Source organism: Anomaloglossus baeobatrachus, chromosome 2 (genome assembly GCF_048569485.1).
Source record: "Anomaloglossus baeobatrachus isolate aAnoBae1 chromosome 2, aAnoBae1.hap1, whole genome shotgun sequence".
Taxonomy (NCBI): Eukaryota; Metazoa; Chordata; class Amphibia; order Anura; family Aromobatidae; genus Anomaloglossus; species Anomaloglossus baeobatrachus.
Window position 1 is genome coordinate 227,615,418 of NC_134354.1, and position 18,156 is coordinate 227,633,573.

Here is an 18,156-nt window from a genome sequence, read left to right on the forward strand (position 1 = left end):
CAGGCCAGGTATACCCTGAAGACCACCAGACCATGAAAGCCGCCTCTACATCCTGCCAGAAGTGGCTGAAGGCGCGGCCAACGTGAGAGGGTTTTGGGTGGGTTAACGGACTTGTGGGTGGAGGGTGGTGATGTATGGTACCTGGTGCTTTTAAAAATGTTTTCCATGTTTTAATGTTTTATGCATTTTAAAATGTTGTCTTGCAGCCCGAGGACGTGCTGGTGATAACTAAGGGGGAATGTGGCGCCCCTGACCTGGTCAGGCACCACTGAGTACTGCACCCATGCTGGGGACAGTACAACACAGGTAATCCAGAAGGCTGACCGGGGTGTGGAACACAGGCGCATAGTGATCAGGTCTCACACATGTACCCATGAGAGGACCCCTGGGGATCCCAGGAGGGGGAAAAGCCTTCACCTTCACTGGAATAGTGGAGGGGGCCAAAAGCCTCCATCTCCTCTCAAGGGGTGTGGTAAGAGAGTCTGGTTGCTAGGTGGCGTAGGCAGGCACAAAAGGGAAAAGAGAAGGAGGAGTAAACAGTCTAGAGTCTGCAGCAGAGTGTGGAGGAGTGAGGAGCAGGAAAGTGAGGCTCTGACAGGAGCAGCAGTGAAGGTCCCAGATGTGAGCCAGTTCAGAGCAGAGTCCAGGGAGCTCCGAAGAGAGCTGACCCCTTCCCCTGGGCTGCTGGAGTCTGACAGCGTCCGCGCAGTGGCTACCGACGGGGGAGAACGGTCACCTAGGAGGGCTACCCGAAACCCATCTCCAGCTAGAGAGAGAGCACAGAGTGGGAAGTAAGGAGACTGCTAGGGAGTACCAGGCCCAAACGGGCGGCAGATCCCGAAGCGGAGATAGATCCAGCTTTCTTTTGCTAAACCTGCCGGTGTGGGGCTCTCAAAGCCCACGCCACAACACCACAAAAAGCCGCAGCCACGTAGCCACAGTTAGGGTCCATAGCTCACAGGAGGCAAGAAGCTGGAGTGATCTGGCCCAGGCAACAAGCACACGGCAAACGAAGGGGAGTGAGGCTTCAGCAACTTCCCTGGGTGACCCCCATAGGGACTCAAAGTCGGGGTCACCCCAAACCACCAAGGGCTAAGGAAGGCGAGTTAGTAGTCACCCTCACAAGTCAGCCTGAAGGATACCTGGTTCCCACTTGGTCCATCCCAGCTACGCCCGGGTTACTCACCCTGCCACCTGAAGTGAGTAAAAACCCTGAAAGACATTCTGCCTGTGTTGAGTCATTCTGCGCCTTGTGGTACTACGCACCTACACCGGGCCCTGGGGCTTGCCTCACTCTCAGGAGGCTATTCCAACTAACTGCACACACCATCAGCCCCAGGCGACCCTCAACCTGCAGTGGCGGTCCCTACTGGCCGCAATACTGAGAGTGGCGTCACGACAAGAAGAAGATCTCCTACCTGTGACAAGATCCAGCCGAGTGGAGTCCCTGAGGGTAATGCACCGACACTACACCTGTGGGGCTTCACACATGTCTCTGTAATTTTTTTTTATGGACACTGTAAAAAAACAAACAAAAACAAACCAGACATGTGTAAAGCCCCATAAATTAGAATTGGTACATGTTTCACCCCTGAAAATCACAGACAGAACACGTACGTATTGATACATGGACATCTGAGTAAGGCCTAGTAGTGTACAACTTCCTGGTGAACACTTTACACAAGTCATCTGTCAGTAAGGCCTCATTCTGACGTCAGTAATTTTTCTCACACACAGAACAACTGACCCAATTCCATCTGTGTTTTGGCTCAGATTATCATCAGTAGCAGTTTTTACCATCAGTGATTTTTTCATATGCTTAAAACAAAAAAAATTGTAAACCTCTCCTAGCCATTCCAAATAGACAGCTACCAAAATGTGTGATTGATTTTCATTAATTTTTACACTTGTATGTGGGTAATATTGATCTGTGCCTGTTCAAACAGCCATAACTCTGTTTCTTTTGAGGGACATTCACGCTGCAAATCACACGGACATGTAAACAGCTCAATAGAACACGTACTTCTTATAGTCTATCTGTAAAAAGCATGGATAGAACAACTACACAAAAAAGGCCTTCTGAATGAGGCCTGACTTTGTAAATGTTTTACTTTCATTTATCTTGAACTAAATTTGATATGATCATATAATTTAACACTTACATCTAAACTGAGAGTACAGTTCTACACCTTAAAGACTATCTGCCATGAGGTTTTTGCTAGATATCTGAGATCAGCATGATTTAGGGGCAGAAACCCTGATTCCAACGATGTATCATTTACTTGTATGAAACAACGAAACGCACGTCGAGGGTTCCTTGGGCTGGGAGATGATTGTCAAATCATTGCACCGCCATAATAGAAACTGAACAAGACTTACTATTGAGTATTATTATAATTTACACTCAAATCTCTTTCAGTGCTGACATTCATTATATTATTGCAATGTACATCACTGATGACGCTTCGTCTCAGGGAGGAGCCAGAGGATGTGACAGTGAATGCAGTCTCTGCCCCCTGCTCTTATGACGCTTTGTTTGAGTATCCCAGCATGCACTGGGATTCTCAAACAAAACGTCATTACATCAGACTGGAAATAAGAAAAAAATAGAATAGCATTTAGATACTGTGGTTAGGTAATGGTAGGGAATTTTCAATACAAGTATATTAGAAAATAGCTCACATTACAGCACTAAATACATAGGGATGTAGAATGAAATTTAATTTGATGTTGGACCACCCCTTTAAATATGTGACTATCTGACCTATATGTCATCAGAATTATTTTATCTTCTGCAGATCCAACAGTTCTCTGAATGCTTACCCCATGTATAACCCACCAACATCACTGAGTAACAGCTTCCTGTGTACACTTCACATAAACAGAAATCTGCCAATCAGTGGTGGGTAAGTTATATAGAACTCAGGAATATGGAGGACTATATGGCAGCAGGTTTACTAGTCCTCTAGTGATAAATTCCTGCTGATAAAACAGTGATTTTATCAAAACTAGAACAAGCAGTCCAGTAAGTGAACTCTTGCTGAAATCATGGTCCCGTCACCACAACATGCTGCTCTCAGATTAGGTAGCAAAAATCTGGTGACAGATTTCCTTTAACCTGAGTAATGCTGCCGATTTGACACTCTCCCGTGTTTCTGCAGCAAAATCTTCACAAAACGATACCAACAACCTTAGCAGTTTCCACGATAAATCTCAAACCTCTGATATAGAGAGCAAAGTCATGCCTCCATAAAATAGTAATCGAGCGATTGCCTCCCCATGTTTGTGTGGGTTTCCTCTGAGTTCTTCAGTTTCCTCCCAAACTCCAAAGTCGTAGTGATAGGGAACTGAGATTATGAGCCCCAATGGGGACAGAGATGATGATGGACGTAATGGAGCTATATATGCAAGTAAAATAAATAAAACAACCCCTAAACCATTTTATAGATTGTAACCTTCTGAAATGCTATATATAAGAGCTCACTGGTGGTGGCCACTGCTCATAAAATAAAAATCTGGTAACAGGTTCCCTGCACAGGTTTTCAATGGGATTTAGATCTGGGCCCATTTCTCCCACTTCAGAACTCTTCAGCACTTTGTTTACATCCATTTCTGGGTGTTTCTCGAAGTATATTTGGGGTCATTGTCCTGCTGGAAGACCCATGATCTAAGATGCAAACCCAGCTTTCTGATATTGGGCACTACATTACGACTAAAATTCTTTTGGATATTTTAAAATTTTATGATGGCTTTCACAGTCAAGGCACCCAGTGCCAGAGGCAGCAAACAACCCCTAGTTATCTTTGAGCTTCCACCATATTTGACTGTAGGTACTGTTATTCTTTTGTTTGTAGGCCTCATTTCATTTTTGGTAAACAGTAGAATGATGTGCGTTACCAAAAATCTCTAGACTATTTCCCAGAGAAATTTTGGCTTACTCATGTACATTTTAGCAAACGTAAGGGTGCCTTCACACTTTAGCGATGCAGCAGCGATCCGACCAGCGATCTGACCTGGTCAGGATCGCTGCTGCATCACTACATGGTTGTTGGTGAGCTGTCAAACAGGCAGATCTCACCAGCGACCAGTGACCAGCCCCCAGCCAGCAGCGACGTGCAAGCGACCCTGCGCTTGCACGGAGCCGGCGTCTGCAAGCTGCGGACACTGGTAACTAAGGTAAACATCGGGTATGGTTACCCGATGTTTACATCAGTTACCAGCGCACACCGCTTAGCTTTGCTCTCCTAGCTACAGTACACATCGGGTTAATTAACCCGATGTGTAATGCAGCTACATGTGCAGAGAGCCGCAGCCGGCAGCACAGGCAGCGTGGGAGCTGCGGAGGCTGGTAACGAAGGTAAATATCGGGTAACCACCTGGGTTACCCGATGTTTATCTTGGATACAGCTTACCGCAGCTGCCAGACGCCGGCTCCTGCTCCCTGCTCGCTTCATTCGTCGCTCTCTCGCTGTCACACACAGCGATCTGTGTGTCACAATGGGAGAGCGCCTTTGAAGAAAACGAACCAGGGCTGTGTGTAACGAGCAGCGATCTCGCAGCAGGGGCCAGATCGCTGCTCAGTGTCACACACAGCGAGATCGCTAATGAGGTCACTGTTGCGTCACAAAAAGCGTGACTCAGCAGCGATCTCGGCAGCGAGCTCGCTGTGTGTGAAGCACCCCTTAGTCTAGCTTTTTTAGGTCTCTGTGTCAGCAGTGGGGTGCTCCTGGCAAAGCGTTTCATTTCATCCAAATGTTGACGGATAGCTCATGCTGACACTGATGCTCCCTTCACCAGCAGGACAACTTGAATTTCTTTGGAACTTGATTGGGGCTGCTTATCTACCATATGGACAATCCTGCAACCTTTCATTATTTTTTCTCTCCTGTCCACATCCATAGAGATTAGGTACAGTTGTAAACTAATTATCTTGCACACTGTGGACAATAGAACATCAAGCTCTCTGGAGATTGACTTGTAACCTTGAGATTGTTGATATTGTCAAACAATTTTGGTTCTCAAGTCCTCAGACATTTCTCTTCTCCTCATTCTGTTCTTCATGCTTAGGGGTGCTTCACACACAGCGAGCTCACTGCCGAGATCGCTGCTGAGTCACGCTTTTTGTGACGCAGCAGTGACCTCATTAGCGATCTCGCTGTGTGTGACACTGAGCAGCGATCTGGCCCCTGCTGCGAGATCGCTGCTCGTTACACACAGCCCTGGTTCGTTTTCTTCAAAGGCGCTCTCCCACTGTGACACACAGATCGCTGTGTGTGACAGCGAGAGAGCGACAAATGAAGCGAGCAGGGAGCAGGAGCCGGCGTCTGACAGCTGAGGTAAGCTTGTAACCAAGATAAACATCGGGTAACCAAGGTGGTTACCCGATATTTACCTTAGTTACCAGCCTCTGCAGCTCTCACGCTGCCTGTGCTGCCGGCTCCGGCTCTCTGCACATGTAGCTGCATTACACATCGGGTTAATTAACCCGATGTGTACTGTAGCTAGGAGAGCAAGGAGACAGCGCTCAGTGTGCGCGGCTCCCTGCTCCCTGCACATACAGCTAAGCGGTGTGCGCTGGTAACTAATGTAAACATCGGGTAACCATACCCGATGTTTACCTTAGTTACCAGTCTCCGCAGCTTCCAGACGGCGGCTCCGTGCAAGCGCAGCGTCGCTTGCACGTCGCTGCTGGCTGGGGGCTGTTCACTGGTCGCTGGTGAGATCTGCCTGTTTGACAGCTCACCAGCGACCATGTAGCGATGCTGCAGCGATCCTGACCAGGTCAGATCGCTGGTCGGATCGCTGCTGCATCGCTAAGTGTGAAGGTACCCTTAGTGTGACAAACACAGACACATAATGCAAAGAGTAAACTTCTCCCGTTTTTATCTGGTTTCAAGGGTGATTTCATATTGCCCACACCTGTTACTTGCCACAGGTGAGATTGAACATGCATCACATGCTTGAAACAAAGTTTATTTTGGAAAGGTATTGACAGTTTTGTTTGGGCACGTTTTTTGTTTTTGTGTGAAATTATTGGGGATGATCGAATATCAAAATATCCGACTTCGTGAATATCTGACAAATAGTTCACCGCTATTCGACTATTCGCAAGTATTCGATGCACAATGTAAGTCTATGGGAAACTCGAATAATTTCCCTATAGACACACAAAGGAAATAAACATGTGTATAACAAAACGTGTAATTGCAACAATTTTCTGGGAGTAACTTCATTTTCTGGAACAATTTCAATGGTGCTAAGACTTTTGACCATGGCTGTATAATCAAACATACGGCTCAATGTGGGAATAGGGAAGTCATAGAGGAAGGGGACCTACTACTCAAACACATACATGCGGAAACAGCACATTTATCCTGTGCAGACCTTTGCATCAAAAAATGTACTGCCAGACTGATTCTCATGGTGGGAGCAGCTTGGGCTTTGATTACAGTACTTGGTGCTCTCAATATCCATAAACAACTGGATAGCTGGGAAAAAAGAGGACTTTAAAATAGCGCTATTTTTTTTATATCCATTTGGAGCTAAAAAGAAATCACGTTTGATAACCCCTTTAATACAATTTGGTGTAAGCAAACCTTGATGAATGATGCACAGTCTGAAATGTTAAAATATATTGATACAGAAAAAAAGAGCAAACTTAGCAGTGAGGAATACTAGACAGTACACGGGTGTAAACAGGAGTGTTCTCATTCACTGACAGCAAACAGTTCTGGTAAGACATATAATAGAAAAAGTACAAATATTTTATTATAAAATATTATATTCATTTATATATATATCAAACAAACCCATCCCCAACTAATTACTACCCATTTTGGTTAGCCAAGACTTCACAACCGCGTCTTGGCTTCGTTCACAAGGAAATTCACAGCTGTTTGCGGGACACCGTATGCAACAGACACCAATGCCATTGAATGTGCCCTATGTCTTATCACAGGAAGAATAACATTACAGCTGATAGAATTTGCAATGAAGAGTCTAAACAGCCTCTGAAACACATGTGAGCTTAGCCTTAGGGTACCTTCACACTTAGCGATGCAGCAGCGATCCGACCAGCGATCTGACCTGGTCAGGATCGCTGCTGCATCGCTACATGGTCGCTGGTGAGCTGTCAAACAGGCAGATCTCACCAGCGACCAGTGACCAGCCCCCAGCCAGCAGCGACGTGCAAGCGACGTTGCGCTTGCACGGAGCCGCCGTCTGGAAGCTGCGGAGACTGGTAACTAAGGTAAACATCGGGTATGGTTACCCGATGTTTACATTAGTTACCAGTGTGAGCAGGGAGCAGGGAGCCGCGCACACTAAGCGCTGGCTCCTTGCTCTCCTAGCTACAGTACACATCGGGTTAATTAACCCGATGTGTAATGCAGCTACATGTGCAGAGAGCAGGGAGCCGCGCACACTGAGCGCTGGCTCCTTGCTCTCCTAGCTGCTGTACACATCGGGTTAATTAACCCGATGTGTACAGCAGCTACATGTGCAGAGAGCCGGAGCCGGCAGCACAGGCAGCGTGAGAGCTGCGGAGGCTGGTAACTAAGGTAAATATCGGGTAACCACCTTGGTTACCCGATGTTTATCTTGGATACAGCTTACCTCAGCTGTCAGACGCCGGCTCCTGCTCCCTGCTCGCTTCATTTGTCGCTCTCTTGCTGTCACACACAGCGATCTGTGTGTCACAGCAGGAGAGCGGCTTTGAAGAAAACGAACCAGGGCTGTGTGTAACGAGCAGCGATCTCACAGCAGGGGCCAGATCGCTGCTCAGTGTCACACACAGCGAGATCGCTAATGAGGTCACTGCTGCGTCACAAAAAGCGTGACTCAGCAGCGATCTCGGCAGCGAGCTCGCTGTGTGTGAAGCACCCCTAAGGGGATGTTCACACTGTATATTTTACTATGGTCAAAAATGTCTTTTTTAAAAAAAAAAAAAAAAAATTATCACATTTTCTGAGGTTTTTTTTTTTTTTACTCCCAGCATTTCCTTTTGGTATTTTTCCATGCTTTTTGGGGAATCTATTTTACGATTACTTTCTGGATTTTTTTAAATCAACTAAAACAAGAAAAACACTATTGTTTTTTTCGAAGCAAATACATTGATAAAATGCTCAGGAGGACACTCGGATGTTTGCCAGGCATCTTTTGAGCTTTTCCATTGAATTCCACTTTTAGGGTATGCTCACAAGAGAGTATGAATTGGACGAGTGCAAAATCTCGCTGTGCACTTGGACCAATATTATTCAATGAGGAAGAGCAGATGATCAGCTTTTTTTTCTCATCCAGATTCTGGATGAGAGAAAAGTTGCAGCATGCTGCGGATGTCAGCGAGAGCCGTGTCACTTGCACTCATACAAATCTATGGGTGTGAGTGAAACATTGGACTGCACTCGGATGACATGCAAGTGCAGTGCAATAATTGCATCAGTTGACAATGGAGGAGATGGAGAGATTAACCCCTCCCTCTCCTCCGCAACTCCCACTCTCTCCTCCACAGCTGTGATCCGATCTCAGGATCGGATCACAGTTGCATGACACTCGGCTCACTCTGACTTCACAGCAGGAGCTAAGGGTCATTAGCAAGTCGCATCCGATGCACTCACATTTAATGCCTTGTCATCGTGTGAATCCAGCCTAAAGCTGGTGTCACACATAACGACGACGACAACGACGTCGCTGCTACGTCACCATTTTCTGTGACGTTGCAGCGACGTCCCGTCGCTGTGTGTGACATCCAGCAACGACCTGGCCCCTGCTGTGAGGTCGCCGGTCGTTGCTGAATGTCCAGCTTCATTTTTTGGTCGTCACTCTCCCGCTGTGACACACACATCGCTGTGTGCGACAGCGAGAGAGCGACGAAATGAAGCGATCAGGAGCCGGCACTGGCAGCTGCGGTAAGCTGTAACCAGTGTAAACATCGGGTAACCAAGGGAAGACCTTTCCCTGGTTACCCGATGTTTACGCTGGTTACCGGCCTCCGCTCTTGCTGCCAGTGCCGGCTCCTGCACTGTGACATGTGGCTGCAGTATGCATCGGGTAATTAACCCGATGTATACTGTAGCAAGGAGAGCAAGGAGCCAGCGCTAAGCAGTGCGCGCGGCTCCTTGCTCTCTGCACTGTGACATGTAGCTGCAGCACACATCGGGTTAATTAACCCGATGTGTGCTGCAGGAGAGCAAGGAGCCAGCGCTAAGCGCGGCTCCCTGCTCTCTGAACTGTGACATGTAGCTGCAGCACACATCGGGTTAATTAACCCGATGTGTGCTGCAGGAGAGCAAGGAGCCAGCGCTAAGCGCGGCTCCCTGCTCTCTGAACATGTAGCACAGCGACCTTATGATCGCTGCTTCTGCTGTGTTTGACAGCTAAGCAGCGATCATAACAGCGACTTACAAGGTCGCTGTTACGTCACCGAAAATGGTGACGTAACAGCGACGTCGTTGTCGCTGTCGTTTAGTGTGACACCAGCTTAAGGCTCCCTTCACACATACGTGTCTCCAATACATGTGAGGTCCGTTTTCACACGTACTGGAGACACGAGCACACGTAGACCCATTAAAATCAATGGGTTTGCGCACACGTGCGTCTTTTCCCATGGACCGTGTGTTCATGTGCTCCACACGGCGACATGTCCGCTTTTCTACAGCATGGGTGTAACACAGCCCGCACACTGAGGTAATCCGTGGGACATCATTGTGACATACCGGAGAAAACCACGTGTCTGTGAAATAAAGTGATTTTCTATATTCACTTGTCTCCACCGCTGATGTCTCCAGCACTGCTGTCACTTGCTTCCGACCCCCACTCATTATGCTCATTGCATATTCACTGCATCTCGGACCCGGAAGCAGCAGAAGCGCTGGAGACAGCAGCACCAAGGACAGGTAAGTATCGATGTTCATGCTGTCAGTGTGCTATGCGGATGTCACACTGACAACACACGCTGAACACACACACAGACACATGCACACACATACGCATCTACACCACGGACCGTGCAAAACGTGTGTTTTTTGCACAGACGTGTGAAAGAGGCCTAAGGATGCATTCAGACGACTGTATAAAGCGGTCCCAGATCGGAGTACACTGCTCGGACTGGTCGGTCACCTAAGTGTGACAGCCACATAGAAATATATCAAATTGTCGTGCTGGGGACGGATGAACCACAGCCAGTCCACTGCGGTCCGATCTCTGACATATTTATACAGTTGTCTAAATGCTCCTTAAGTATTAAGTGTCTTCCTAGTGGAAAATGCCAGAACAATTATGTTACTTCTTTTAACTGCTTGGCGTCTATAAAAGAAGCTCTAAAGCCTGAACCGCAAGTCGTTTTCCCATACAAATAACTTGAACCAATCTTTTGATCATTTTTTCAACACTTTTTCTGATATTTTTTTTTGGAGTGGACCCGGGCAAGTTCACATTGCCAAAAAAGACGCAGTGAGAACATGCCCTAAGGCAGAAACAAATTCCATTCGTGACTGGTTTCTCAAGTCCGAAATACACAGACCGTGCTGGAGTCATAATACCTGGCCCATATCATATTCATATATGAGGAAGTTCTCTCAGTTCAGGAGACCCGACAGTCAGACGGGTTATTACTACCTGAACACTTACCAGGTTTCACAGACGTGAATCCGGCCTAACGTTACCTCACTGATATGGAATCCATCAGGAGTTTAGTGATGAGCGAACCCCAACATGCTCGGGACTTGTAAAGAGCAGTTGGACACTCGAACAGGTGCAATTCGAGTATAATAGGAGTCAATGGGGAACTCAAGCATTTTTCCAGATTTCCCAGAAAAATGCTTGAGTTCTCCATTGACTTCCATTATACTCAGATACTCGAGTCATACCCATTCGAACATTGCCTACTTTTTACAAGTACCAAGCACTCGAGCATGGTAGTGCTCACTCATCACTAGAGATTGTATACAGGTGACTAGATAATCAGGACTCCACACAAGAATTACTGCCAATAACCTTACTCACAACTGAAGTTACCTCTTCCCCAAAATCTGACATATAGGGACAGTTGGAAGGCCTCCATATTCATACGACTGCTGACACCAATGAAATTAGTGAGTTTGTCCAAGTGTGCGACCAGCAGAGCCAAGACCCAGCAATAGGGTCCCACAAGTCTATTTCTACCATATTAAAGTCTTATATAGCTCAGAGTTTGTACAGATCCACAAAGCATTTCTGAGCTTGAGCTGACTTTAAAGGGAATCTGTCACCTATGCTGAGAGCAGCATAATATAGAGACAGAGACCCTGATTCCAGTGATGTGTCACTTATTGGGCTGCTTCCTCTTGCCTTGATAAAAAAACAAAAAACATTTATCAGCAAGAGATTATCACTTGAGGACTAGTAAACCTACTGCCATGTAGTCCTCTATATCCATGTATAACCCCTCACTTACCACTGGTTGTCAGCTTTTTGCCTATGCACAGTGTATATAGAAAGCTGCCAATCAGTGATGTGGGTGGTGTTATACAGGGCTCAGCATTCAGAGGACTGTTAAGCTGGGTTTACACACTGCAACATCGCAAAGGACATCGCTGTAACGTCACCGGTTTGGTGACGCAATAGCGACCTCCCTAAGTCTCTGCTAAGTCTCTGGTGAGCGTTCAAACAGGCAAACCTGGCCAACAACTCAACAGCGATCCGGACCTGCAGAGCGACCTAGCTGGTTGTTGGGGACGTTGATAAGCAGCCTTTTGAAAGGGAAGTTGCTAACAAAGTCGCTGCAAAGTCTTCACACACTGAAACTTCATGCTGCACAGCGGGAAACAAAGGACCTAGGAATGGTCCTGAACGACTTGTAGCGATCAGCAACTTCCAGCAACTTCACAGCAGGGGCCGGGTCGCTGATAGGTTTCACACACTGCAACATCGCAAACAACATCGCTATTGCGTCACAAAACCGGTGACGTTACAGCGATGTCGTTTGAGATGTTGCAGTGTGTAAACCCAGCTTTAAGCCTGCTTTACACGAGACGATAGATTGTGCGATAGCACAATCGATCGTACCCGCCCCCGTCGTTTTTGCGTCACAGGCAATTAGTTGCCCATGGCACACAAACTCGTTTAACCCCCGTCACACGTACTTACCTTCCGGACGACCTCGCTGTGGGCGACGAACGTCCACTTCCTGGAGTGGGAGGGACGTTCGACGTCACAGTGACTTCAGACGGCAGGTGGCCAATAGAAGCGGAGGGGCGGAGATGAGCGGGATGTAAACATCCCGCCCACCTCCTTCCTTCCATTAAGCCGTCGGGTGCCGCGGGAGGCAGGTAAAGCTGCTGTTCATCGTTCCCGTGGTGTCACACGGAGCAACGTGTGATGCCACGGAAACGATGAACAACCGCCGCCATTTTAATTAAACAATTTTATGAAACCTAGCGACGAGTACATGACTCACGATTTGTGAGCGATACTGCGTCGCTAGGAGGTGTCACACGAGACGACGTCGTGCGGTATGCCGGATGTGCGTCACGAAAACCGTGACCCCGACGACATATCGCACAATGTATCGTCTCGTGTAAAGCCCGCTTTAGAGCTTCAGCAAATCAAAATTGCAGCAAGTAACCGAGCAAGTGTTACATCGCTAGAATCAGAGTGTCTACCCCTATATCACCCACAAATTCCCATTAAGAGCAAGTTACATATTACTCCATCTATATTAACAGGAATATGACCTTTCAGAGAGCGTCTAGCTTTTATAAACAATAAAGCCGCATACTTTAAGGTGCCCGCACTTTCTGGAATTTGTCCAGCCCTAACACAAGCACAAGTTAATGAAGATGGTTTCACTTTTCAAAGCGGAAATACTGCTTTCTGTCTGTTGTGCTTCTGCCTGATCTGCATGCCTGTGTGTCTTGTTTCTCCACTGGCCACTATGGTGGACTGTGACACACGATCTGGTCTATGTCCCCATCCCATGGGCACTGTTTTATTGGAGAGATTTCTGTTACTATAAATCTGTTCTGCACACTGAAATGGGATAGTTTCTGCAGCATGTGCATGCATTTCTGCAATTCACAACTATGGGACTGACATAAAAGAAAACTGCCATTTGTACCTAATTAAATCTATGACACTAATCTATGGCATTGAATCTATGGCACCCACTGGTCTGTGGGTCAGAACACATTGTATGATCATTTCAACATTGCACTATTAAAAAAGTGCATGTGGTCATACTGCGACCATGGCAAGTGACTAGCGACCATGACACAAGTGACTAGCGACCATGACACAAGTGACTAGCGGTCACAGCAGAAGAATCATGCAGATTACAAATGCGGCCATATTCATTTTCCGTATGGTGCAATGTAGCATTGATGTTTGGCGTGAGAGGCAGTAATTGTTGTTGCCTAGCCTCAGCCAGGTTATCTGGCACCATGCACTTTATCTCTGAAATTAGTGGTGCTGATGGCTTTGTGACCCAGACACCTGCTGAGATCCATGCATGTGGCCTGTTCTAATGATCCTGGAAGTGATGAGCGAGCACTACTGGGCTTGGTACTCGTAACAAGCAGTCGGATGCTTGGATGGGCTCGACTCCAGTATGGAATATAACGGAAGTCAGTGGGAAACTTCTCAATAATGCTCGCATTCCCCATTGGCATCCAATATACTTGGTACAAGAGTCTGAGCGTCCAACTGCTCATGACGAGTTCCGAGCACCTGAGCATGGTATTGCTCGCTCATCACTAATTCCTACCAACTGTCCATGCATCTCAACATGTTTATAGGGGTTGTAACATCAACTGGTACCACTTGCTTCAGCCAGATGACCACTTTCATACTTCAAGCTTTTTCTTAGGGTAAAACCTAGTATCAAATCAATTACCATCTCAAAGTGAAGGCTTTTAGGATATGCCATAATTACATGATGATTGGTGGGGGATTCTGACCTCTGGGACCCCAATCGATCCTGGGTATCTTCTCCCCGGATGTATGGCACACCAAGTAGGGAATATGGAGCAAGGGCACACTCCATAAGAGGAAACCCACTTTCACTGCCATCCATACTATAGAAACTATTTTCTATTGTAAAATTTGAACATACAGTGGGAAGCATTTAGGGAGAGTTGGTTCAGAATACTTGTCGTATCATGGCCAACTGTGGACTCCATTCCTATAGCAAACACTTTAGATCATGTGCATAGTCCCCACAGAGGGCATCCTCTGCTCCTTTGTCAGGACTCCACTGCCCCAGATGTCCAGGAGCTCTAAAGGACCACGTCCATCGACATTCACAACTCGGATAGCACGACGACAACTACATAGGATTGTCCCCCCCCCAATAAAAAGGTAATAAATGGCACTGGCCAGGATCTAGTGACTGATAACTCTACTGAATGGTTAATCGCTCCCTACTCCATGATGAGCCAATTCACAAATATGTATCAATCAGGGGAGGATTGCACACAAATAATGGTGATACAATGTTTCATAGGAGGGTACATTGCAGGGCATCAGAGGGCACATACACAAGAATACATGACATTAATACACAGTCACTGAGGCATTAGGAACCTCATGTAAACCATTGATCCCTCCAGCCACATACAGCACCCATCCGCCATGCACCCCAGTGCCCCCAGAAAGCAGCTGGTACATTGCAGGGCATTAGAGGGCACATACACAAGAATACATGGCATTAATACACAGTCACTGAGGCATTAGGAACCTCATGTAAACCATTGATCCCTCCAGCCACATACAGCACCCATCCGCCATGCACCCCAGTGCCCCCAGAAAGCAGCTGGTACATTGCAGGGCATTAGAGGGCACAGATGGCTGATTGGTAGTATCACATACACAAGAATACATAGCATTAATATAGAGATACTGAAGCATTAGCAACCTCATGCCTTATGTAAACCATTGCCTCTCCATCCGCCATGCACCTTACACCCAGTGCCCCCAGAAAGCAGCTGCCATGGGATGACCAACCGCACCCCTGCTGATAGCAGTGCACCAGCGACCGGCACCAGAGGGGTTAACTGTGCTAGCAAACGCTATAAAGAGGAGGATATCATGGCAGCCCCCCGTTACTGTCCGCCCCCCTCTCACCTGCTTCCTCGTACAGTAGCCTGGTGCAATCCTCCGGAGAGATCAGGGGAGATCCGAAGGAAATCCTTGTGAAATGAGGCTGAGTATGTGAGTGCATGTGAATATGCGCAGAGGATGGGAGCAGCACTGCCACCGGCAGACAATAGGACACCGCACATTAGGCGCCCCCTCATGGACGCGTGCAGAACTGCAGGCCAGCTCCAGTGCAGGCAGGCATTGTGGATGGAGGCAGCATACAATACTGCAGGATCTTTCTGAATTTCAGGCTTCTATAGAAGGGTAAAATAGGAACGAGTCACCATTACTTATTTCACTGTCTGGAGGAAACTAAGCACAAATGTTCCCAGAAATATTGTAAGTGCTGACGCCAGCTATGGCCACTAGGTGGAGATAAAGTCCCTCAGTGTTACTTTACAATGCCATTTCTACTTTTTTAGTGGAAAGTATTAAATTGAACCTGTCACCAAGTTTTTGCCTTATAAGCTGTATCCACCACCAGTGAGTGATCCCTTATATACAACATTCTAGAATATTGTATATAAGAGCCCAGGCTGCACTGTATAATGTAAAAATTACCTTTATTATACTCCCCTACGTGGCGTTCCAGTCCAATGGGTGTCACTGGTCTAAGTCTGGTGCCCCCTGTACCTTGTGCGATCGCCATCCTACTGGCCAGCCCCATGTGGATGACGCGTCCTACATCATCCACACAGAAGCCTCCATTGCTCTCCTGCACACGCGCACCTCTCTCTGCCCTCTGAGCGCAGAGCAAAGTACTGTAATGCACAGGCGCGAGGAAAGGTTAATGACCACCCATGCATACACACTACAATACTTTGATCTGCCCTCAGCATGTCAGATCAAAGTGTGCATGCGCAGGAGCACAATGGACGCCTCTGTGTGGATGACATAGAATGCGTCATCCACATGGAGCTGGGTAGGAGAACAGAAATCGGACAAGATGAAGGAGGCCCCAGACCAAGAGAAGCGAAACCCATCGGACCAGACCACCCCCTAGGTGAGTATTATAAAGGTGTTTTTTATGGTCTACTGAGCTGCCTGGGCATTCATATACTGTATTCTAGAATGCTGTATAATAAGGGCTCACTGGTGGTGGCCGCAGGTTATAAAGGAAAAACCTGGTGAAAGGTACCTTTAAAAAAAAAAAAAAAAAAAAATACAATGATACAGAACGAATTACTATGACAGTAAATGGGGCCCCTATGTAGGTGATATGCACCCACCGAAAGGGCGCTGCCATTCTCAGAATGATCAGTTGTGAGTGCTCCTGTCTAACCATAAGGGTGTGTGTACACAGAGGCTGTGAAGACCCATGGCTGATTTATCAAAGCAGATACACCAGAAATCTGTTGTAAAAATGCGCTAAATTTGTACACAAAATGGAGTTAGGGCGGCGTCACACGCTACGAAATATCGGGCGAAATGTCGTCGGGGTCACGGGTTCCGTGACGCACATCCGGCATCGTTAGAGATATCGTAGCGTGTGACAGCTACGAATGACTGTGAACGAGCAAAAATACTCACCTTATTGTTGCTCGTTGACACGTGTGACACCCCGGGAACGACAAACACAGCTTACCTACATCCCGCCGGCAATGAGGATGGAAGGAGGTGGGCGGGATGTTACGTCCCGCTCATCTCCGCCCCTCCGCTTCTATTGGGCGGCCGCTGTGTGATGTCACTGTGACGCCGAACGTCCCTCCCCCTTCAGGAAGAGGATGTTCGCCGCCCACAGCGAGGTCGTTCGGGAGGTAAGTACGTGTGACGGGGTAAACGACTTTGTGCGCCACGGGCAACAAATTGCCCGTGACGCACAAACGACGGGGGCAGGTGTGATCGCTCATGTGATCGCACGATATATCGTCCCATGGGACGCCGACCTTAAGCTATGTAACAATACTCTCATCGACTTCTATTGATTTGTGACCTCCGGCACGCTCTATTAAACACAGGAACTGCTGGCAAGTCACAAAGTAGCAGAGACCGATGGGAGCGACGCTGAAAACAGATGAAGATGTTAGAGGGTGAGGATAAGCACCACTAAAATGGTGAAATAAAAAAACAAAACACGGTGTGAACCGAACATGATGCACTTCATTAACATCTCACAGTACTCACAAGTAAATACTGCCATCTGTTGATTGGACTTGACTGGCAGGAACTAAAGAACGGAGAGCGTGTTTCCTCAATGGAAGAGTTTGAAGGAGATGTCGGTCCAGGTGTTGTGCAGTTGTTAAATATAAAAGGCAGGGACGGTAAAGGAGGGGAGGAGATGGCACCAAGATTTGAGAAAAAACAAGCAGTGGAGCGGGTTTGTGGCCATTACTGCAGGAGAAGTACCTGAGAGTGATCTGATCTCTGAGAAGGCCAAACACTGAGAACCAGACTTCACAGGTCAAACACCAAAGACCTGACTTTGTAGGTAAAGCACCCAAGACCAGACACTGATTACCAAATACAGAAGAACGAAGTTCCGAGTGAGCCAGGCTGTTACTTTCCGTTCAGACGTATGGTACTAATTGAGGAAAGTAACTAACTAGAATTCGACTTGAGGCTTAGCAAATTGTACTGTAGTCCCGTTAGGCCCCGTGTGATGATTTTATTATATTATTTGTTATACTGAATCATTTAGTTAAGGGGGAGTGGTGATCATTTGGGGTGACACTGAGGGTTACCTGACAGAGAGACCGGGATTAAGATAACATTAGATAATACCTGTTAGTTAGAGTCTTTAATAATTGTATGTAAAGTATCGATTACACTTTGTACAGTCATGTCTAAAAGTGTTGGCATTCTTGAAATTGTTCTAGAAAATTAAGTATTTATCCAAGAAAATTATTTCAATTACATGTGTTTTCTTATGCACGTTTATTTCCTCTGGGTGTATATATATATATATATATATATATATATATATATATATATATATATATATATATATATATATATATATATATATATATATAAAAAAAAAAACAAACAAAAAAAAAACACAGAAAAAAAATGCAAATTGGACATAATTTCACACAACTCCAAAAA

At 46.7% G+C, this 18,156-nt stretch overlaps 1 protein-coding gene across 2 annotated transcripts in view; it reads right to left on the reverse strand.

Annotated features, from left to right (window-relative positions):
- PIK3C2B (phosphatidylinositol-4-phosphate 3-kinase catalytic subunit type 2 beta) overlaps positions 1-15,228 on the reverse strand; it is a 212,452-nt gene extending 197,224 nt beyond the window's left edge. For both annotated transcript variants that reach the window (XM_075335658.1, XM_075335659.1), the window contains exon 1: positions 15,097-15,228. The gene's annotated coding sequence lies outside the window, so the exon portion shown is untranslated. The remainder of the gene's footprint in view (positions 1-15,096) is intronic.
- Between the last annotated feature and the right edge of the window lie 2,928 nt (positions 15,229-18,156).